The sequence below is a fragment of the Ambystoma mexicanum genome, chromosome 6q (assembly GCF_040938575.1).
Source record: "Ambystoma mexicanum isolate Mex_15411 chromosome 6q, UKY_AmexF1_1, whole genome shotgun sequence".
NCBI classification, from domain to species: domain Eukaryota; kingdom Metazoa; phylum Chordata; class Amphibia; order Caudata; family Ambystomatidae; genus Ambystoma; species Ambystoma mexicanum.
This window is the reverse complement of record NC_090937.1, coordinates 1,559,938,324-1,559,963,262: the sequence shown is the minus strand read 5'-3', so window position 1 is coordinate 1,559,963,262 and position 24,939 is coordinate 1,559,938,324. Positions and strand designations below refer to the sequence as shown.

The 24,939-nt window shown below is 46.5% G+C and overlaps 1 protein-coding gene across 2 annotated transcripts in view; it reads left to right on the top strand.

Moving 5' to 3' along the window:
• The first annotated feature begins 254 nt into the window (after nucleotides 1-254).
• Nucleotides 255-24,939, top strand: part of HSPA12B (heat shock protein family A (Hsp70) member 12B) — a 393,296-nt gene continuing 368,611 nt past the window's right edge. The window contains exon 1 of one of the 2 annotated variants that reach the window (XM_069632262.1): nucleotides 255-583. The gene's annotated coding sequence lies outside the window, so the exon portion shown is untranslated. The remainder of the gene's footprint in view (nucleotides 584-24,939) is intronic. The other variant, XM_069632263.1, reaches the window with a different exon arrangement.

Here is a 24,939-nt window from a genome sequence, read left to right as displayed (position 1 = left end):
AGAAGAAAAATCAGGAGTAATTCTTTCCAGAAAAAAAGTCAAAGGGTTGCCAGCCAGGCATCCATTTTAACAGAAAGTCTAGGACTATAAGCAGGCTGCGGCTGGGGAGGGGTGAAAATGGGTTGGGGCGTGGAGGGGATCTCATTAATGCTTGTGAAGGGTTGTTTTGACGGGGGGCGGGGGGGTGGTGAGTGTACGCTGCGTTCCCTCGGGGGCACGACCCGGCCCTGCCTCCTCTCATATTAGCATCTGGGATTGCCATTTGAAGCAGCGCCTGGGATGGGAGTGCCCCGGGTCTGCAAAGGAAGCCGTGAGGAAACTTTCTGGCTTCAAGAACAAGAAACGGTGGGGGGAAAAAATCAGGAATTGGAAATCCAGTTTCCTTTTCCTGGTTATTTCTTTTTGGCGGGGGAAAGGAGCAGCAGCAGCGGCGCCTCTGGACTAGCTGCGGCCGCTGACAGACAGCATCCCCGGCTGAAGGGAACGAGCAGGGAGCGGAGAGGACCTCGAGACCCGGGAGGGGCCGTTTCATCGCTGCACCGAGGGCGCGCGCCTGCTCTGGGGAGACCAAGTCAATTCTAAGGTACAACCTTTATTGCACATCTAGCCGAATCTCTTGTTATCCTTTTAATGTGAAATGCTCGTATTTTGCAGTGTATGAAACCTGCCCATTTCTGTTGGGGGGACGGGTTAGACTGGGACTATGTACCTCTGGAGTTGTAAAGTCTGCACTCAGCCAACCAGTGCTCAGTGTTGTGTATTTTGCATTAATGCAAAAGCTGCAATCTGCAAAAACGTCGACACCAGTGATCTTCAAGCTGTAGGGCTGGCCCCATTTGGGGGGGAGGCAGAGGATGACTATGGGGGCGCTCTTTTAAAAAGGAAAAGCGTGCCTGCTTTTAATAGAAAATATGAGCAGTTCTTGCATTTGGTGGGATCTCTCCAACAATATTTTACTGTACGGGGGGAGGAGGGGCTAAGCATAAAAAGGTTTAGGAATCCCCTGGTCCATACCCAGCTCTGACCTGCCCACAATGCCTGGATATGATGGGTAACAAGGTAGGGTATCCCATTTTTTCTGATTACCTTTCCACTGGAGGTGACTACATGAACTGGGAAAAGGTGTTGTCCAGCTATCCATATGGCAGTTTGTTCTAGCATTAAGCTCAAGTCAAAGACCTCCCAAGTTGTACTACATAAGGTGCAGCGGTGCAGCAGGACGATTGGAATTGTCCCAAGATCACACCGTTAATCGCAGTGGTTGCCAGGATTAGTAGTCACTTCCCTTGTGTTCAAAGAGGACGGCCACTAAAAGACATCCCACTCCCTGTCCCCACTCCTGGCACCTTCCCCGCACCCACAGACCTACAAGCACACCTTCACAGGGGTTCCCTTAACTTTGTGGGAAGAAGTCCTAGAATTCCAAGCCTAAAAAAGTAAACGTCTGTCAGTGTTTTTTGGAAGTCAAAATACTTCCATGTTTAAAATGTTGAGAGTAAATGAGTTCTTCGACAGAACATGGAAGCTAATTGTTAGGTAAAAAGCAAAACGTGAACATCTTTCAAGTCTGCGAATAGATTTGGAAAAATCCCAATCTGACCACAGAAAGGGGAACATCGAACGTGTGATTGCAAGTATTTGCTAGCTCCACAATAGACCTGCATACATAAAACACTGTGAGGTGTATGGATGCCTTCGACTTCATGACTCCGTATCCCGATTTACTTTTTCTGGACCTGAAAATGTCTAAAAATGTCTTAATTTAAGTTTTACTCCTCCACCCTTCAGGGTGACAAACAAGGCAGGGCAGTAGCCTGGAAAGTGGGGGCGGTAATCTGTTCTCAGGGGTTCTGGTTATTGTGTACGTCAAGTGATATGGTATAAATCAGTGTTTAAGTAACCCTCTGTTTAAGTATCCCTCCATCCTGGTCCTATTTCTTTGTTTCTGAGTTTGCTGGTATTTCCACTTCTGCGGTTGTTACAGGCTGGTCGGGTTGCAGTCTATGCTTTTGATTTGTTGTTCATTCCCCATTCCCCGCCTCCTTCCCCTTAGCTTTCCCTTTCCATGCGTCTGCATAGTGCATGTTACACACACACGTTGCCATGGCTTTCTCTTGCTCTGGCATAGGAGAGGATGGTGGGATTGTGAGAACAGGTCTACTGCTATTTTATTTATTTATTTATTTAGCAGTTTATAGAGCGCACCCAACCCGACGGCATCTGGGCGCTGTACTACTATCTAAGAAGTGCCGCCGGTGGTAAATTATCGCTTTACCCATATTACTGCTCCTCCCCTGTGGTAGTCGCCCCGATATTGCAATCCTTTGCAATACTTCTGGTGGGATGGATTTATTTCTGCCCTGAAAGTGCCAGGAACCAATTACAGACTGTGGTAAAAAATAAATAAATAAATAAATAAATAAATAAATAAATAAAGGCAGCAGAGTACATATTTCCTGATTTATCGCCAACTAAAGGCTGCCTGGGTGAACACTACCGCAGGCGGTAAACAATGCTGCCAGCCATATTTCACAGCAGTGCCGTGTGGCTCCTTCAGCAGAAACCGCTCTCCCAACTTCTCTCACATGACACACAATACACACTGAAGGAGCTGGTTATGGGATTTTTTAAATTGTCTTCAGAGCAGCTCTAATTTTCGGTCTATGATGGTGATAGCCGTCTGTAATGCAATGCCAGCAGTAGTGGTATCGGGTATTTACCTCAGGTGGTATTTTCCCCTTCTGTAGTGGGTAATGTTTCACCACCAGCACTAACTGCCGATGACAACTGCTGGTATTGACATCCTCTTCTCTAATGAGATACCCAGTGCTAGAAATGGAAAAAAAAATGTGTTGGGGGAACAGTCACCTATTTGGAAGGGTGGAGCTGTTGGAAGGACAGGATCAGGGCCATGGGGTGTGGCCCACAGGTTGTGAAACACAGTATCTGTTCATAGAACCCAATCCTGGCGATTTCCATAAAAGCAAAGAGCAGTATGGGAACAACATAATGGCCACAATTTTAATTGTTAAACATCTCTTGTGATTCTGTAAGAAACACGTTTAAGCGAATAATGGACTCGTCGATTTTGATTGGTCACAGTATTAACCCTAATAGAAAGATGTCTGTATCCGTTTGGACAGGTGTGCCACTGTATCTGAAGCTTTTGAAGTATTGCCAAGTGAAAGCTCGTGGGTGGGCGGGTCACTCCTTTGCGCAAGTGATAATGCTGGTTGATAGACTTTTGTCTGCACATGTCCCTGGGCCTTCTCCTCGAGGTGCAGGACTTGGGACAGTCATGTGTGCGTGGGCAACCTGGGCCTGGGCCTTCTCCTTGAGGTGCAGGACTTGGGACAGTCATGTGTGCGTGGGCAACCTGGGACTGGGCCTTCTCCTTGAGGTGCAGGACTTGGGACAGTCATGTGTCCCTGGGCAACCTGGGCCTGGGCCTTCTCCTTGAGGTGCAGGACTTGGGACAGTCATGTGTGCGTGGGCAACCTGGGCCTGGGCCTTGTCCTTGAGGTGCAGGACTTGGGACAGTCATGTGTGCGTGGGCAACCTGTGACTGGGCCTTCTCCTTGAGGTGCAGGACTTGGGACAGTCATGTGTGCGTGGGCAACCTGGGACTGGGCCTTCTCCTTGAGGTGCAGGACTTGGGACAGTCATGTGTGCGTGGGCAAACTGGGCCTGGGCCTTCTCCTTGAGGTGCAGGACTTGGGACAGTCATGTGTGCGTGGGCAACCTGGGACTGGGCCTTCTCCTTGAGGTGCAGGACTTGGGACAGTCATGTGTCCCTGGGCAACCTGGGACTGGGCCTTCTCCTTGAGGCGCAGGACTTGGGACAGTCATGTGTGCGTGGGCAACCTGGGCCTGGGCCGTCTCCTTGAGGCGCAGGACTTGGGGCAGTCATGTGTGCGTGGGCAACCTGGGACTGGGCCTTCTCCTTGAGGCGCAGGACTTGGGACAGCCATGTGTGCGTGGGCAACCTGGGACTGGGCCTTCTCCTTGAGGCGCAGGACTTGGGACAGTCATGTGTCCCTGGGCAACCTGGGACTGGGCCTTCTCCTTGAGGCGCAGGACTTGGGACAGTCATGTGTGCCTGGGCAACCTGGGACTGGGCCTTCTCCTTGAGGCGCAGGACTTGGGAAGTCATGTGTGCCTGGGCAACCTGGGACTGGGCCTTCTCCTTGAGGCGCAGGACTTGGGACAGTCATGTGTCCCTGGGCAACCTGGGCCTGGGCCTTCTCCTTGAGGCGCAGGACTTGGGACAGTCATGTGTGCGTGGGCAACCTGGGCCTGGGCCTTCTCCTTGAGGCGCAGGACTTGGGACAGTCATGTGTGCGTGGGCAACCTGGGACTGGGCCTTCTCCTTTAGGTTCAGGACTTGGGACAGTCATGTGTGCGTGGGCAACCTGGGACTGGGCCTTCTCCTTGAGGTGCAGGACTTGGGACAGCCATGTGTGCGTGGGCAACCTGGGCCTGGGCCTTCTCCTTGAGGTGCAGGACTTGGGACAGTCATGTGTGCGTGGGAAACCTGGCACTGGGCCTTCTCCTTGAGGTGCAGGACTTGGGACAGTCATGTGTGCGTGGGCAACCTGGGCCTGGGCCTTCTCATTGAGGTGCAGGACTTGGGGCAGTCATGTGTGCGTGGGCAACCTGGGCCTGGGCCTTCTCCTTGAGGTGCAGGACTTGGGACAGCCATGTGTGCGTGGGCAACCTGGGCCTGGGCCTTCTCCTTGAGGTGCAGGACTTGGGACAGTCATGTGTGCGTGGGCAACCTGGGACTGGGCCTTCTCCTTGAGGTGCAGGACTTGGGACAGTCATGTTTCCCTGGGCAACCTGGGACTGGGCCTTCTCCTTGAGGTGCAGGACTTGGGACAGTCACGTGTGCCCCTGGGACTGGGGGCAGAGCAGTGTTTCGACGAGATGTTTTTTGCTGGAGTGCTGCTCCGTCCCATTCCATGCACTGGAGATAACATTGTACCTCACGTCCTATGCAGCTAGCCCAGAATACTCACAGATCTATTCTGAAGCTGAGTTATTGAACAGACGAGCAACCACAGTCTGCTGTTGAAGCGCAGGTTGCTTGTGCATTTGATAACTCAGCTTCAGAACAAGATCTGTTTTTAAGATGTACAAACAACCCATGTTTCCATAAGTACACACGGGAGACTTAATACAAAGAGAGCAAAATCCTCACATACTTGTTTCAGCTTTCCAAACTGGTATATATGTCCTGCAATGTACATACTTTTTAGTTAGGGTGAGTACTGTGACTAATTAAAACCACAGAGTCACTTCCATTATTCGCCCAAAAGAGTTTCTTACTAAATCACTATAAGACATGTTTCAAATTTAAAATTGCAGGCATTCTTATGTTCCCATAATGCTCTTTGCTTTAATGCAAATTTCCAGGATTGGTTTCTATGAATATTCGACAAACAGGGATTTGCGGGCAGAATGGCACGCAAAAACCCGTTTTACACGGAAATAATTCCATGAATCAGGGCCATATGTTGCTTGAACTGGCCTGGAGCCATGCCCCACAGTCCCGCCCACCCCCCGCCATGGCCCTGCCCCCTCCAAGGGGGCAAGAGTTCCCCCAGTACATTTGTTCTATTTCGTGGAATGGATTGTATGTCTTCAGCGTTTGATCTGGGCCGTGGAATGGTCACATGCGTCGCCATTTAAAGACAATAGAAATACCTGGTGACAAAAAACCCACTGATTTTACCTAAATACTGCATTATACACTTTCAAGTGGACCAGATGGGCAGAAAGGCATTAGGGGATATCAGTGCCCAGCGGTGATATTGTCCAGGCCCTGGCCATGGCAGCTGCACCACTCAGCACCCTGTCAAGGAAGACCTGGCTATCATTGCAGAGTGGCCCCAAGAGTGCCTGTCCACGAACTGCTGAGATAACTGGATGGGTTAATGCACATGCATATCTCTGGGACACCCGGAGATCAGAGGTTCGATTCCTGTTGGAGTTACTCAGCCTTTCATCACTGCACTTTCCAGTGCGGTGGAAATGCAAGCCTTTAGTGCTGTATAAAAGCAGTACATTTTAATTTGGGATGCTGGAAAAATAGAGAATATTTAAAGGAGGGTACAGGAAAGGTGGGGTTTGGAGCTCCAATTACAGTCCCTCAAGACAACCCAATCCCATTTAGATCCACTATATCTAAGTGTATTTTTGTGAACACCATGTACACCATGAACATTTTGACTGGTTTAGGCTCTCGAGGACTATCCCAGTTTTAAAGATGAATCATGGAAAAGTGCACAGAAATCCCACAAATGCTGAGTACAGAGAACGCCCCTGCGCGATCCTGTGCGCAGAATTAATTCTGTGTTCTCTGCATATTCATGGAATTGTTCCTGCAACCACGTCAGGAACGCCCCTGACACGCCCTCACGCAAAGCCAAAACAGCTACATTCACCAAACTTTGCGACCTCCCCGGGCACGAAAACACGCACCCTGTGAAAAATTCATGGGGTCCCCCACAACCAAGCCAGCACCTCAGCGACACAGCGCGGTGTCCCCCGTAACTGCAACCGGCACCCCCCTTGAGAACATGCGTACCGTTTCCCGTAATTCATGTCATATTTCAGTCCAACTGTGTGCAAATCACCGTAAACCGTCCCTGCACCCCGCTATGCTGTATACGCGCACCCCTATGTCCGATCAGAACCCGTCTGCATGCACTCACCCCTAAATCTGACAAGCAAACTGAACTCCATGCTGTGAATCCTATGTGCAAGTGTCTGTACGCCTGCCTTCGGGTAGCAGAAAGATCAAGGACTTTGCATGGGCATTTTGCCGGGCGATGTTGCACGGTCAGATCCATGAATACGCTTTGTGATGCACATTTGAGGCATGCTATGGACTGCCTGTGGCCCGTCCCTCGTAATGCCCACTTTTTGCCTTGTTCTTCCTCATTTTGCCTGTTCCGTCCCCTACTCCGGTCCCTGCGCAGCACATGCCCATCCCCTACAGGGAGCCTCGCGCAAGGCACTCGGCCGGTCGTAGTGCCATGCGTAGCATGCACGAAGTCCGTGCATAGTACGAAAAAGTACAGCGCAGACAATTCCATGAATCGACGAACAGGGCTTCACGCGCGGTTTGGCGCACAAAGTCCCTATTTACTGCGCAATATATTCCATGAATCAAGCCCTAAAGCTCGCTCATCAGAACACGGCTAACATTTGTGATAAATCAGCAAGTTCACACAAGGTGTATTTTGAGCACACTCGCCTCATCCCTCAGTGGCATGGCTTATGTTTTGCCCGTCTCACGCGGTCAATAACACAACAAACGGGTGCATTTTTGGAGAGTGCCATCACCCCAGGTAGGACCGATAGCAGTATCCAGCTCAATCGCACTCATATTACCAGCCTGGATAACTGGACCAAATTAGTGTGGCAAACATTAGGGACATTTTGCCACAAATAGTCCCCTTTCACTAACTTGTGTCACCTCATCATAGGAGTTGCAAAAATGTGCTCAGCGACAGAACAAACACGTGCACGTAGTAAGCCACTCTTTCAAATAGCTCGGCAGTGGTACGCGTCCACAAGAGACGTTGTATTAAAAAAACTTTGCAAAGCCGTCAACTTGGGCTTTTGGGTAGGCATTGTATAGATTTGTTGGTAGGCACTGCCATAATGGTTCTACTGGCCACAAGGTGACAATAGCTGGAAAAAGTTTTGATTATTATTATTATTATTACTATTGTATTTATTGAGCACTGACCTAGCTTCGAGAAGCAACAAAGCACTTTACAGAGGTACAACAATACAGATACATAATGGAGCGCTTTTCAGAGGTCACTACAGAAGAGATATACAGCGGGAGGTAAGATACAGAGATACAGAGGGGCACAGAGGAGGGGTACACTATTGCATGTGATAGCAGTGCCTGGCAAATGCCTGTCAAGCAGATGTTGTTCACTTTGCCAATGTCTATTTTACACAAGACATTGAGCGCCTGGAAACTGCCTCTGGGTGGTAGTGGTGCGCAGTATAAATCAACATAACTTAACATAAATCAGGAAGCTGAAGGCATGCTCGCTGAAAACATTTTTATTACAGCAGTAGCGCATTTACAGCTGCCATTAAGCGATTAACATCTAGCAGACTGCTTAGAAATAGCATTGGTAGGTCAAAGTTTCATTTTACTGCTTGATATAGCCATCAGAAAGAAACCCCAGGAGGATGTGCTTTGGATGGGTAGGGGTAGGTAGTGTGTGGTAATGGCAGAGTATTTGGCATGGCCATGGGCAATCAGTGGATGGTTAAATAACCAAGCAACCCACACAAGCTATGTGTCCCTACCCAGGTGTCATCACCCTCCTAGGTGTTTACTATTGCAATAACATTCGCTCATAGGTGGCACTTAAGCACCACGTAATAAAGGCCATATATATATATATATATACATATACATATATATTCAGCAGTTATGGTAAGATAAGCAACCATAACTCGTGCCACCGTGCACTGCTAACACTAACACCAAGGTCATCAAAGATGACATCACAAATGTCATTGATGACATGATTGATGACATCACATGTGCATTTACTTTTCATGAAAACTCTGTAGGAGGGATTCTTATAATGTTGACCAAAAAGTGTCAAGGATCATTTGAATAAATATCATTAAGTGCATTAAGCAATGCATTGATATAAATAGCATTCTATTATGAAGTTCTATCCAGTATACTAAGCAACTCATGCAGAAACTTAGGCAGTGTGTGCAGTATACATGATGAAGGTGCAATATTCATAATCTTGCCATGTAGAATAATGAAATGATAACTGCTTACTTATTAGAGTTTTGCGTACTGTGAAACATGTAATAAGTAGCTAATAAAACCCACTTGATACATAATTACACTTAATACAGATAAAACACAAAGAGACAACAACACATACAAATATGAATATATACAGGGACAGAGAAGTAAGCAAAAAAGCAGAAGTAGTAGCAGAAAGAGTTCATAACCTAACTGATTATCTTTATGCAGAGAAATGATTGCTCTGTTTCAAAGCTGCTACTTACTGTATGTATGTGTATCAAATGATGTCAGTGAACCCTAAGGAAAGGAGTGTGAGTACAATGTATACAAATATGAGCATATACAGGGAAGGTAGAGTAATACAAATAAAACTATGAGAAAGTGCTGATAACTCTAGTGATTATCTTCATGCACAGAAAGGATTGCTCTCTTTCAAGCCTGTGTCTTCCGCTATATATATGTTTCATATGATATGACTTGACCCTAAGTCTACAAATATAGTACCTTTTCAATTTTTACTTCCTGACTGTTACTGAAGAAAACCATGTGGCTTAGATATGTCAGTAAAGGAAAAAAAGGGAGAGCCAGCCATGTGATGTCATCAGTGATGTCATCAATGACATTTGTGATGTCATCTTTGATGTCCTTGGTGTTAGTGTTAGCAGTCCCAGGTGGCGCGAGTTATGGTTGCTTATCTTACCATAACTGCCGAATTTCAGGGGTTTTTCGGTTTTACTTTGAACCATAACGTCCCTTTAACAAAGTTTTTTTACTGAATTTGATAGGTTTTTAGTAGCGCAACTTAACCATAACGTCCCTTTTAACAACGTTTTTTCATTGAATTTCATAGGTTTTTATTAGCGCAACTTAACCATAACGTCCCTTTAACAACGTTTTTTTTACTGAATTTCATAGGTTTTTATTAGCACAACTTAACCATAACGTCCCGTTAACAAAGTTTTTTTACTGAATTTCATAGGTTTTTAGTAGCGCAAGTTAACCATAAACTCCCTTTAACAAACTTTTTTCATTAGCACGCAGACAATATACAACGATGGAGTGTAAAAAGCAATTTCTCAGGGATGGCTTTACACAGAATGTTGCAAAGTAAGAATTTATGCTTGTTCACAGTGAAGGTCAGCTGCTTCAATTTTTTGCTCGCGGGCCAGAGTAGCCCATGACTCGCACTATAAGGTTCTATTGTTTTTTTACCTTGACAGACAGGGATGATGCCAAAAGACTTCTTTTGAAGGAGGGGTGCAAAAACGTAAGAGACGATAAGGATGAAATTTCTGAAACGAAACCGCTTTTATATATTATATCACTATGAGAAAGATCGTTGGCACAGACAGAGTCGTATTTAGGGACTGCATTACGCATAGACAATGGAAAATGCCAATATAATGTAAGTAACCCTTTAAATTATTTTATACCGGAATATAATAACAATAGCGTGGCGTTAAAGCCCGGTTAAGTTATACTTGTTCGTTCAATGTGGCATATTGTTTTGTACTGCGCACTATCACCGCCGAAGTGGTCCGCTGGCGCTCAGACGGCTCTGAAAAAGGCACAGGAGAGAGGGTGGGTTAGTGGGAATATGTTAACATACTCCGTTGCACTATCCTCACTAGCAAATAGTTTCACGCCCTAATAAATAAAATGAATATTTTTATGAAGATCGGCTCGTGAGACTAATTTATGTTTTTAAAACAGGTACATCCTTCCCTACTGTCAATGCCACGATTTTCAGACCCCGGCCGACACATTTTTTAACTGCCAGGTGCAGCTCCTAGTAAACAACTTCATGACCCTCACCATTTTATGGGACAATCGCCAAGGACCAATATGCCCTTACGTGGTACTAGCGGCTAGAAGCAACATACCAACCGTTATGGTGGTCTAATGCCTCGTTGTTGGAACAGCCTTCCGATTATCAGTGTGACCACAGTCCTTCTTTTATCATAAACCAACACCCTGTGTAACGCAAAGGAACAGCACGTGACTCAAGATGAACTTTTGCAGATCGACAGCAAAGACAAATGCAAATCGCTGAATATTCTCTAAACATTTGATGTCAAATAAATGTACTTTACGAAATGTACAATCTTGATGTTTGCTTTTAAATCACAGCTTCATATTCCGAATTGTGGCGCGCTGTGTTGTGAGATGATCTGTGTTGTTTTCCGGATTCTGTATGAAGTCTTGTAGGAGCAGTGTTGGCAACTCCTTAGTAAGAAAAGTAGCTATTGGCCGTCATGAAAGTAGCTAGAAGTAGCTAAATGACGTCATAACCTAATTTGCATAATTCGCCAGGTGCATGATGGGTGATTGCCGAGGGCATGGTTGTTATAGCCTCTCATTGAGCTCACCCCTTTTTTGTAATGAAAGTCGCGAATGCACAGATGCAAACTCATTACATCCATTTGCATACATTCACATGCAAATGCACTAATATTTAAATAAACCCCACAATGATTAGGTTGTTCTGTTGTCGCTTCTTAAACGTGTACTGCCAATTTTAATATGCTAGTATTTTATAATCCATAATGCCTCGTTGTTGGAACAGCCTTCCGATTATCAGTGCGACCATAGTGCTTCTTTTATCATAAACCAACACCCTGTGTAGCGCAAAGGAACAGCGCGTGAGTCAAGATGAACTTTTGCGGATCGACAGCAAAGACAAATGCAAATCGCTGAATATTCTCTAAACATTTGATGTTAAATAAATGTACTTTACGAAATGTACAATCTTGCTGTTTGCTTTTAAATCACAGTTTCATATTCCGAATTGTGGCACGCTGTGTTGTGAGATGATGTGTGTTGTTTTCCGGGTTCTGTGTAAAGTTGCGTAGGACTGGAGACGACTGGGCGCATTTGGCTATGCACCCTGTAACGTCACGGAGAGAGGCGGGGAATATGAATGCTTTGATAATGTCAGGCTTAGGGGCGGGAGATATGATTTAGTGTTGCAAAAACAGGTCCGCCAGGTTGATGGGGCAAGTGATAGGATTATCACATAATGTCGGCGCACAGCAGCCTGATTTATCGTTTGTTTAGTGGACAAAAAGTCGGGTAAGGCCCATAGCAAATTGTAATGTCAGCGGACATAAGGAGGGTTCTTAGAACACTTTCAACCTGACAACGAACAATACGAACAGCGTTCTCAGAACACCCCCATTTTGTTTAATTGCAAACATTTCAGCACCGCGAGTGTTCTTAGAACAAATTCAACTTGCCAGAGTACAATACGGACAGCGTCCTCAGGACACCCCCATTTTGTTTATGTACCAACATTTAAGGACACCGCAAGTGTTCTTAGCTCAATTTTAGCTTTCTTACGAACAAAACGGACACATACTCCGTCCTCGGAACACCCCATCATTTAGTTTATATAGAAAATTTCAGAACAGCCGTGTTGTCCGCAGACAAATCGAACACAACAAAAGCGTCTAGCACATAAAAAAACAGAACATTGAACCTATCTCATACTCCCCCACCCTCCCCAAACACTTGTACACACCAACACACTCCACTAAATACAATTTTTAATCCAAGTACCACCGCGCTGTCCGCGGTCGTCGGCGAATGCAAGATGGCGGGCGTCACAAATAATCTGACGCGCTTCACGCACCACGCCGTCCAATCAGCGAACACGTTGCATGTCCGCGGACATCACGAAAGCCGCTTGGCCAATCGGGGCGCTGTCCGCGGAGCGAACAGGGGAGTCCGTTTGCGGAGCGAACGGAGATATCACTAATTTTTTTGCCTTACATTTTGGTCATTTAAAAAAAAACTACCGGAGGGATTTACACCAAATTTGCAAAAGCAAGCTTTCGGGACCAAGCCCCCACTCCTGCTGCAAATTTGGTGTAAATCCGTCCAGTGGTTTGGGCTGTAGGCGTGTGCAAAGTTTTTTCCCATTAAGTCTATGGGAAAAAAAACAAAAGTTTTGGGACCCCACCTATAACTTTGCCCTCCCTGGACCAAACCTCTCCAAACTTTTGCTCTTCCTATGGAAACACCAACTTAACCATAACTACATGGACACTACCGCGTCCATGTAATATATATATATATTTTTTTTAATGTTGTTCTGAAGGGGCTCCTAAGGCAATTATCCAGTTTTTCTGCCATCGCACACCTATGAACTTTCCTTTGCAACTTCTAAAACATGCACCTGCCCAATAGAAAAATGTGTGCCCATCAAAATCAATATGTACACAAAAACTGTGACTGTCTGATACATTGAGCTGCTATTAGCATCCTGGGCGGGCGAGCCTGCCAATCAGGGGGCAAGGAGCGTGGACTGAAACTGGCGATCTCAGCCCACTTTTCCCACCTGCCTGATGGCCAGTTTGCCCGGTCTTCCCCCCACCCTACATTCCCTTTTTTGGTTACTTCCCACTCCTTCCCCTCTTACCTCATTGCGGCAATGGCACTGTACACTGCCGCAGTAGCTGCCGCTCATTCAGCTCTGCTCACTCTGGCCGCCATCTTTGAACAGTATTTTCTTTCCATGAGCGGGATGCCGCGAGGTGACCCGTTCACGGAAAGAAAATACTTTGTATTAGCCCCGCCCCAGCCCATGGGCTGGTGCTAATGGCGTTAACGTATGGGTGGTAACGTACACAGAATCAGTGACTGCCTGATACTTTGAGCTGCTATGGAAATAAAGCTCATAATTACTCCTGTCCTAGGAGAATAAACACTAATTCTGGTAAACTGCCAGGAAAAATGACTATTAGCACATAGAAATCATTATTGGCATCTTGTTAGCCAATCAGAATGCTTGGAATGTAGTCAATACCTACTAATTTGGGCTACATTTCAACATTTTGAACCATGTTTCTTCTTTCAAGAAACAAACCTCCAACCTGCTAGAAAGATGTCTTTCAACAACTCTCTCAAAGGATCTTATATCACGACACCTTTCACAGTTGAATCCTCCTGAGTGAAAGGTAAAACATGGAAAAATGCATTCAGTATAGAGTCGCCATTCACATTTAGATGGCACCAAATGTATGCTCATTTTAAAAACGTTCCCATTCAACCACGTTTAACATACAAATGCTTACCTTATAAACAAAACCTTGTAATTTAAATAAAAAATAAAACTACATTTAGTTCAATAAGACATTTGTTTGTTTACTTAACTCACTATTAAAGTAACATATTTTACTTCCCCACCTCATCTCCCAAACCGACACTGCTATTACCAATATGTTTCAGTCGCCATGTCGACCCTGCAAGGGGTCTTTATCAATTTGTCGGCCTGGTCATTATCCTGTGATAATGTCCCTTCCCTTGGTCTGGGACCACAGCAGATAATACACCACTGAATTATTGTTCTGCTGTCCCTGTCCTCCACCCTGGGTAGCCTTCGCTCTCCTCTGAGCTGGATGAGTCTCCTAGCTGTGACAATGTATTGCAGGGCCATCTCTCGTCATTCGCTGCTGCTTTCTATGCATGCCGTTCTCTTTTTCCTCCTCTGACGAATTGTATCACAGCTCCTCCTCTTCCTCTCTGTTTCCTTTCTCTTTAGAGTTTGCTGCTCCCTCTCTCTCTCTCTACCTCCTCATTAGCTTCTTCTCTCTTTTTACACAGAAGTTCCAATTCCGAAGTTATCTTTCTGTCCTTTACCTCGCTTTCCTTCTTTCCTAACCTTTCCCTTTTAGATGTGTTTCCTCCCCGTGCCTTTCCCTCTGCATTTCCAATATGCCATTGTTTTGATCAAAAGTATACGTTTCCCCAACTTTCCGGATCTTGGACTAAAATTGAGAACACACTCCTCTCTGGGCTCTATTATCACATGTCGTTTCTAATGTGTTGCTTTGGCAAGCAGACTCGCCAGATGTTAGAGGGTTTAATGCAGAGGAAATGTATATCCGGCTGCACAAGGCCACAAAAAAAGGTAGAGAACACAGCACTATATTGTTGTGAATTATTGAACAGTGAAAAACGGATGCGGGTGGCTATTGGCTGAACCCTAGAAGCAAGACCCAATAAGAAGGGTCTAGGGCATGCTAAATGATAGTCATTGGCTCAACCTAAAAAGGGAAGCGAGTTCCATATCTTTGGGAGCATGGCTGAGAGTCTTTTTGTTGAGTCGTTTTAAAGAGCAATTATTGCCGACCATCTCTTGTTAAACGCACCTTGTTTTAACATTTGTTAACACTTGTTTCAGAGTCTAACAAAAGCGTAGGTTTTCGAGGGCAATATTGGATCAGGGGCAAGGGGTGGAAGGAGGGTGGGTGTAGGGTGGGCACTCCCTCTGCATTTTGCAGCAAAACAATGGTAAAACAATATGGATCTGTAAAAGTTGTGTCACTAAAAACACACGGACCCTCTTAGCTTTAGCAAGGCACAAGAGCTATCAGGAATCTGCTCAAAGCACCTTTTTGCTTACAGAGCCAAACTTTACAGATTAAAAACATGGTATTCTCGTTTGAGCAAGAGAGTATTCTTAAAAGCGCATCTGGATGGATGCTAAAAGGCAGCCAGCACAGGAGAGGTGTGTTCGAGATGTGTACAAAAAATAATGTTTTATATCAATCTAAATGCCAGAGTCCAGCATCTAAGTGCAGGGCCAGGACTCAAACCCATGATACTCTTCTTTGCCTCGCTTCCAAGGCAAGTGCATTGCCCTTGAGCTGGCATCCCGGCCTGTAGCCCATTTTCTTCAATGCGTTGCCTCTGCCATACTAAGCAATATGGAAGCCCTGATGCAGAGAGGTTCCAGGGGATCATGCAGAAAGAGATGATGGATGTGGTTATTATGATTTTTTGTTAACTAACAAATAGAGAACTTTTAAAAAGACATTTAAGATGAAAAAACATTAAATGGGAACCACGAACATTTGAGAAATCAAAGAGGGAGCTTTTTCAATCAAGAAGCTCAAGATCGGGAAGGCCACCAGGGGGCACGGACCAAGATGGCCGCGTAGAGAAGGAGCTCTGCCACCCGCCATTATCAGAGAGCCTTTTTCTACCTCCCCCCTGGCTGCTGCGGAAGTGCCCCGGGTGTACGGGGCAGCAGTGAGACACAAGTGCGCGCCGGGAGCGAATGGTGGCGGTCCATGACAGGGGTGGTGGCTATGCAGCCCAGGCAGAGCGTGAGGGGTGACTGGAGGCCCTAGACCAAGGGCAGGCCCTGGAGAGCAGTGACAGCGGCGCACAGGGCGGTCCGTGAGCACTGCGAGGCCCCGCCTCACGATCCCCACAGCGCCTGGCTCGCAGAGATAAGCGGACCGGGGGAGATGAGCATCACCCGATCTTGGTCGGAGCAGAAGCTGGAGGAGGCGCTGTGAGTTGAGATAAGCGGGGGATGGGGTGGGAGTCGCCACACGCTATCCAGCCAATAAGGGAGCTGAGATACACTGGAATCCCCCGCAAGAGGACCCACACGGAGAGAGAGAACCAAGAGGACACCCCTGCATGGGAACTGGCGGAGTGAGGCTCTAAAGACTGTGGGGCTCTTGGAGCGATGGAGGTGCACACCGGGGGAGGAGGCTGACACCCTGGACATAATTGGGCATCCACACATGTCCGAGAGGAAAAGGAGACAGGGCGCAACCTGTGCTGCAACCTTGCCAGAGCCACAGAGAGTGGGATCCGCATCAGTTGCCCCCCTCCAGGGCCTGGAAGGAGTGGAGATGCACCAGTGCAGCAGCCAATGCTGACCTGGCGGGTACGGGGCAGTGTCTTTGTTCTGGCGGCAGCCCGCGGCGGGGAACAGAGCGGTCTTGTGGAGGTGGCACTGCATTGTGTGCTGTCGGTGGCACCGCTGGCGAAGGCCCAGGACGCAGCCCTGCTACGAGAGAGCGCACTGACAGGGATTGTGTCCCTGCAGTGCTTTAGAAGAAACTCGGAGAAGGAACCGCGTATTGCTTTAAGCGTGCAAGATACAATGGCAGAGGGGGGGCACCCCAGCCTTGACCAAGCACGACCTAAAAGACATCCTACAAGAGATCAAGGCAATCAGAACAGACATACAGGCCTCAATTTGTGACCTCAAGGGCCATGTAGATAAATTAGAAGACAAAATGAAGGGGATGGAGAACAATCACCTTCAGGTAGATCTGCTGGACATGAAATATGACCCATGTGTCACAGACCTTGAATCCAGGGAAGAGGACACACTGCTAAAAATGGATGACCTTGAAAACAGGGAGGGCCAAAAGAACTTGCTCATCCTTGGGGTGAGGGAAGAAAGGGGTGAGACGGCGGCGGATGTTGGAAGGAAGGTTCAAGGCCTCATCAACCAACTTTTTACGCTGGAAGGAGGAAAAGATGTCAAATTGGAAAGGGCACATAGAGGAGGAGATGTGGGGGGTAGAGGCCCGATGTCTATCGTGGTCCGCGTCTTTAGCTATAGGGAGAAAATGGAAGTGCTGGAGAAGGCTAAACAACTGGGCAGCGTTCAGTTTGAAGGAGATATGGTCAAGGTGTTCCAGGACCTGTGGGGCCTCACCCTGCCCGGGCGGAGAGACTGTCGCCCACTGACTCAATGGTTGACGGAGAAGGGTATCAGAAACCGTTGGTCCTACCCCATTGCATTGTCATTCAAGAGAGACGAAGTGGACTATCGGGTCACCAGTGGCCAGAAAGTGCAGCTGGTCCTACATGTGTTGAAGGAAGAGGCCTCAATTGAGGGACTAGATGGGGGTGTGGCAGGAGTGGCAATGGAACAAGGCTTGTAGGGCATCCTGCGTGCCAAGAAGAGGATGACAGGTAGCAGAAAATATAAGAAGCTCAATACACCCCTGCGGATGAAACCATAAGGTTTTGGGGGCGGGGGTTCCATTGGGGTACATAAAGACCCCAGGTGGCAGTGAAAGGACGAGGAGACATCAGGGGGAGGAGAGGGGTTATGTGAGATGGTTGGCGAGGCACACAGTCTCCCTTGGTGGCCCATCATATGGTGGGCATCTCTGAAGGGAGGTGGCGTTTTTTTGGGGGGAAGGGGCGGGGCGGGTGGAGGGAGATGAGGGGTTGGGAGGGTGAGCAGGGGGGTTTGGAATTGTTGGGAAAGTACCAGTGTGCAGTTGAATTTCCACACCCTGTTAGGGTCAGAGAGGTCAGGGTACTGGATGGAGGATCAGAATGGCGCACATTAACATAGTTGGCCGGGCAGACGAGCTAAAGATGGGGACCCTGAATGTCAAGGTTTGAACTCATCCTCCAAGCGTTCACTGTTAGGTAGAGAATTTCCTAACAGGGGCTGGATGTGTTGGTGGTTCAGGAGACAATATTGACCCGACGAGAGGAGAGGAGGATCCCGGGGGCACAGATAGGACAGGTCTTCTGGGCATCCAGGCATGTCAAGAATGGTGGAGTGGGCATCCTTCTTAGCCGGAGAATTAGACTGGGTGACCCAAGTGTTTGGGAGATGGCAGATGAGAGGGTCCTGGTGGTCTCCAGGACCTTGGAGGGAGTACAGGTGACCCTTGCCACGATATATTGCCAAAATGTGCGACATTCCCAGCACCTTCAAGAATCCATGAAAAGCCATGAGAAATATACTCAGAAGGACGGTGGGGTTGCTACTGCTCGGGGAGACTTTAATATGTGGGCTGACCGATCCATGGATCACAGTGTGGGGGACGGCCATGAATGGGGAGGGGGGTGCAGGCGGGGGGCCTTCCTTGACTGTATGAGAGCCCAAGGCCTAGTAGATGTGTGGAGGGAGTGCCACCCAAGGGAAAGGGGCTATACCGTCTTCTCCCCATCCCATGGGTGCAGAACAAGGATTGACTAGTGGTTTGTAGAACTGTCACATAAATATGATTGGCTTGACAAATTCATTATTGGGTCTCAAAACGAAGGAATCTATCTGGCGTTGCGTTGCAATGATATGTTGTTAAAGGATGCTGCCTTTGCTGTGGAAATGAGGGGAGCGATAGAGGAATATTTTAGTCTCAACAACACGGGGGAGGTGAAACCTGAAATCGTGTGGGAAGCTGCCAAGGTGATATGGAGGCCTCTTGATACGGAGAGCTCCACCAAAAAGAAAATTAGAACTCACGAGATAGATTGAGGAAGGAGATTCGAGAGCTGGAGGCCGGTGGGTTGGGCACAGGGACAGATGTCGCGGGTGATCTACAATGGGCAAGGGAGAAGCGAAGCGAGTCGAAGGAACTGGAGGTGGGAAGGGTGGTCTCGGGTCTGCAATCCCTGAGACAATGATACTATGCGAAGGGGGATAAGGCGGATGCTCTGTTGGCATCAAAGCTGCAGGGAATGTTTTGGTGGAACAAGTTTCGATGTAGTTGCTACATGTTTGTGGAACGGGATTCCCAGTGAACTTGGGAATTGCTCAGACCTTGTTCAGTTTAAGAAATGTCTAAAGACCTTTTTCTTCAAAACCAATGACTAGTCCGTGTCTTGCCGGTGTTCCCCTGGTTTGATCCTGGTATTCTTTCACCCCCATCACCGCGCCCTGAGGTCTGAGGGCGTGTTGCGCATTATAAAAATTGTTAATAATAATGTTTGTTTGTTTATTTATTTGTATTGCGCACCAGACCCAGAGGTATTCGGGCGCGAAAGCATAAAGAGGGTTGTTAAGCTTAGTTACACAGTGGACAGAAATAAGTACAGCTGGGGTTACAGTGCTGTGTGCATGAAACAACAGTAAGGCAAATATATATATACAGTAAATCACATGAATATAGACTGGAGCACATAAAAATAACAAAGCATTGAGGGCTTATATATAAACTAGTTATGTGGGCGGATACAGGTAAGGTGGGGTCAGACATCATTTTCCCTTAGCCAATGGATGAGACTAGATCTAAATTGTGGATAAGGTAGGTCTTCTATTAAGGCAGGGGGGAGGGAGTTCCAATATTGTGCTGCTTTAACAGGGAAGCTGCTCCCACAGGACTTAGTCAGCTTGAATCTCGGTACTAGAAGGAGGTTAAAGTTGGCTTTTCTTAGTGGGCGAGAAGCTGTTTGTCTAGTGAATGTATCTGTGAGGTATTGTGGGGCTGCGTGGTTGAGGCATGCATGTGTCAAGGATGCAGTTTTAAGGAGAATTTGATCTTTTGTGGAAAGCCAATTGACGGATCACCTAAGGTCAGATATATGGGCAGTTTTAGGGAAACTTAAGGCAGCTCTCAAGGCATTGTTCTGAAGATTCTGAATTTTGGATATGATGTATTTGTTACTGCCTAGGTATAAGGCGTTACAGTAATCCAATTTGGATAAGATTAGGGCTCATGCTAATGTGATGCTGTTGTTTGGTGAGAGGAAGGGCTTGGCTGCTCTGATTAGCTTGCAGGTATAGGATGTGGCTGAGGCCATAGCATTAACTTGTTTACTGAAGGTGAGCGTGGAGCCTATGTAGAATCCAAGTGTTTTAACTACCTTGGCTACAGTAATGTTGTTGTTATCTATTGTGAGGGATGCATAGTTAGGACTTAGTTTTTTGATGTTGGAAGGTGTGCCTAGAATGAGGAGTTCTGTTTTGTCATCATTCCGGCATAGACTGTGAGAGGCCATCCATACCTGGATGATGAGGTAAACACTGTTCACAAAGGCCAAATCCTTGTCATAATCTCCCGTCAACGGGATGAGGATCTATGTATCATCCGCATAATTAGTGTAGGTGATACATAGACCATCTAGATCATCGAAAAGGGGCTTTGTGAAGATGTTGTACAAGGTGGGTGATACGCGGGAGCCTTGGGGTACACCACATGATATAGGTGCAGGGTCTGCAGCTGCTAGGGGCGAGAAGACTTGCATTGTCCTGTTATCAAGGAAGGACTGGATCCAGGCGACTGCCTCCTGGGATAAGCAGGCTGCGGAGGCCAGGTGGTTGCAAAGTATAGTGTGGTCTACCAAATCGAACGCGGCAGAAAGGTCAAGGAGTAGTAGGAGTGCTGTCTTACCTTTGTCTCTCAGTGTGTCTATTTGTGCTTTGAGGTCTAGGAGTGCAGTCTCAGTACCATGCTGAGGTCTGAAGACAGACTGACGAACTCCTAGGAGGTGAATTCTTTCCAGGTGGTGCTGGATTTGTAGGTATGCTACTTTATCCAAAATTTTAAGCAGGAACAGCACAGTATTTATAGGGCGGTAGTTTGTGGGGATAGAGGGGTCGAGAATTTGTATTCCAAGGAGAGGGAGGACCCAGGAGTGTTTCGTAGTACTGTTCGACAAGACCCGGATAGGGCTACAGCGGCTTTTGTCAGAGCTGGAATCCTACATGATTGACAATGACTTGTCAATCAATGTGAAAAAAACAAAAATCATGAAGTTTGGCAGCGATCGGGTCGCTAAAAGCAAGAACTTTAGATGGCGAATTGACAATAAATTGCTCGAGGAAGTTACAGAAATTCGTTATTTAGGAATACTGATGAATACCTCGATACGTGAGTGGAGCTGGGTTCAAGATCCATTCCAGCGGACCCGAACGCTTGCCTTACAAGGAGCAAGATTACATACAATATATGGAAAATTCTCGGTAATACCGCTGCGCACGTTTTATCTCCAAAAAGTGGTCCCTACAATAACTTTTGGGGCAGAAGCGGGCTGGAATATAGACCTAAAGATCTGGTCTCACTTGGAAGGCTTATTCTGGAGCCAAGTCTTGAGATTACCTAAGTATCTCTCAATGACCACAATACGTCATGAACTGGCACTAAAAAGCCTATACGGAACAGTACTATGGAAATCCTTGTCACTGTTACGAAAGATGGAAATAGCGCATCCTGAACCGGGCTACAAAATACTAAGATCAGAAGGAACACATCATCACACAGGTTTGCTCTTAAGATGGTCAGAGAAAGTGAAAGCCATCATGCATAATGCAAATATCTCAATGGACACATTGACGAATCGGCCACAGATCGCGAGAACAAAGTTGAAAGAGTGGTTATGGATTGACAACTTGGACAAATACGAAAAGAAGACGACGGCGTTGGATTTAGGGCCTACAAAGAATAAAGTGGATAAAATGCCAAAATACCTGTGCCAATTCCCCTTGAGATATCACAGAGATAAATTTCTCAGATTTAGATTGAACCTTCATAAAACAAACCAAATGATGGTGATGAGAAAAATGACGCTGGTCACTGATGAAGCTTGTCGGCACTGCAAAATCCATGTAGAGTCATTAAAACATCTGACAATCGATTGCGCGGCTATAACAAGTTGAGATCCATCCACTTGAGTAAATTTAAGCCTGCAAATGACATGATGGAAGATCTGTGGTTCCGAATACTGAGTGGAAGCTCGGCACACCTAACCTGTTCAGTGATAAATTTTCTGGACAAAGTCTTAACTTGAAAAGATAAGAACTTAAACTGTCAACGGAAAGCGTTACTAATGAGTTGAGAATGAGTTGTAATAAACGTTTGTAAGAAACTAGATGTTACAAATAAAATTTAAAAAAATTTAAAAAATGTTTCAAGTTGCTAGGTATAGTGCCTGATGTGAATGAGGCGTTTATAAGTTTTGTGATGAAAGGTGAAAGTTCACGGGTAGCGTCTTTTATAATTTGGGCTGGACATGGGTCGCTCTGACAGTTGTAATGTTTAATGGTGAAGATGACTTTCTCAACTTCTTTGGTGGATACTTTGCGAAAGTGGAAACTGGGGGTTGGTGGTATGGGCGGAGTTGTGGTGTAATGTGGTGGTGGTAGGAGGTTTGTGGTAGTCTTAGGGGTGGTACCATTGAGGTCAGTCTTAGGAACAGTAATGGTATCTTTTTAGTTGTTAATTTTTTCCTGGAGCATTGTAATCTTGTTGACCAAGACATTTTGTATACTCATGCACCAGTTTTTATCCTTCAGACAGGTGTCAGGAATTTGAATGGGGGATTCTACTTCTTTAAGTATGGCGAATAATTCTTTAGTATTAGATTTAGCTTGGGAAATTCGGAGGTTGAAGGAGGTTTGTTTGGCTGAGATAATTTCTTTTTTGTAAAGGGTGGAGAGTTTTTTCAGATTGTTTTTGTTGAGGTCTGAGGGGTCTGCTCTCCAAATTTTTTCACTTAATACAAATAATTATAATAATAATAATCATAATCATAATCATAATAATAATGAGAGATTTGGATCGAGGTACTATCAGGTGCACTGAAAGAGGATCTGATTCTGAGCACAATGCAGTGCACTGAAAGAGAGATCTAGCTCTGAGCAAAATCAAGTGCACTGAAAGAGAGAGCTAGCTCTGAGCAAAATCAAGTGCACTGAAAGAGAGATCTAGCTCTGAGCAAAATCAAGTGCACTGAAAGAGAGAGCTAGCTCTGAGCAAAATCAAGTGCACTGCAAGAGAGGCCTGGCACACTGTGAGCACAATCAAACGCACTGAGAGATCCGAGACTAATCACACTCCAGTGCACTGCAAGAGCGAACTGCCCCTGAGCACAACCAAGTGCACTAACAGGGAGATCTGGCGCTGAGCACAATCAAGTGCACTAAAAGGGAGATCTGGCACTGAGCACAATCGAGCGCACTGCAAGAGAGTCACGAAGTTGATAATAACTCGTTTGCAGCAGTTTGTAGAAGTCTGGTCGTCGGATGGATTTGAGTTTCCTATTGGACTGAGAACATGCAGGGGTGTGGTACCATGGCTCTCATGTGCTTCCTGTGGGGAGGACCTACCGATCACTTACAGGTTTCTACCTTTTTAGTTTGGGCTATTAGATTGCTCTTGCACCACCTATAAGCCGCAACTATTGCATTAGAGTGCAGAAAGGGAGAAGTGACATATGAGGAGGGACACAAAGCCGGTAGGTTTTGTTTGGTATTTGTCCCCAAATAGACTGCCCATGGCCATGCTAATCCCTATGGCCTTTCCCACCAAGTTATCCCCAAACACCGCCTCATGGGAACTCTTGGAGCTAGCTTTAATCAAGCCTTACCTTCAAGCTGTGACTTGCCTGCCAGTGTTTTCTCAAAGCAGTCTGCTGAGAGTTAATGACTTAATTGTGGCTGTAAACCTGCTACTGGTGTAATAGAAATGTCTTAACCGGGTCTGCCTTCAGCCACTCGATTTATATGCACTATGTGTGTCCTTCACTGACGGCCTGTTAAAAACAAGCATTGGCAAAGCAACAGTGTTGGTTTCTGTATGAGTATTCGGCATTTGCCAAACACTTTTGTATGTTCAGGTTCTCACAGCATTTGGCACACCATCAATGGCCAGCTAAAACGACTATGGCAGTGACTGGCAAATGCCTTTCCTATGCCTACACAAAGGCCAAAACTGTTGGCAATGCCAACACCTGTATTTCAGATCCACGGGCAACATTATTAGCGGAAGGATGTTATTTAAGAACACTTACCTTACCTTACTTGACCAGGAAATGTGGTCATTCCTTCACCTGTTATGTCAAGGAAGCCCCACTGGGAAGTGCAGTGTTAAACCAATTACTATTGTGGGCAGCTTATTCCAGTCCTGCAATTTAAATTCCATCCTTACAGGAGTGCTTTGATATGATATGATATATTATTGCATTTAAAACACGTCTATACACAAGTGTTTCACGGTGCAACGAGGCAAGGGAGGGCGAACAGAGGGAAGACAGACAACGATCCTACTAGGCCAGGTGGCATTGAGATTGCGCAAGTGCAGGTAAGGGGGAAAGTAGAAAAAGTGTGGGGAAAGTGGGAGGGGAAAGGTGCGGGGGAAATAATTATAGCATAGGAAGGGCACAGGGCAGAGTTGAACGCTTCCTACCCCTGAAGAAGCTGATTCATTCTGCCCATGACACTAACCATTCTTAGCCCTCTTCTGCCCCTCTGCCTGCTGCCGCATTCTACCCCTCTCTGGCCGCAATGAAGATGCGTGGCTAGTTCACAGCAGCCCAGTGGCTACTGCAAGCCTCACTTTTACAGCACGGTGTCATGTGTGCGTCTGCCCTGATACGTGTTTCACTTCGGTCAGGGACTGAGAAAATCCAGCATTTTAACACGTGTTCTGATCGTGTATGCAGTGCACAGTGCGCTGAGAGGCTTGCATCCTGGCGCTGTGCTGTGCGCCGTGCTGCACAATTACCACCAATCACTCACACTGATCATTTAAGGGTCAAATGTCGTGTGAAAAGTGCTTGGTGAAACAAAAGAGTGCTCACAGACAACCGTCTGAAAATGACCCAGTGGACCAGCAGTGTGGACAAAGGGTCAACTA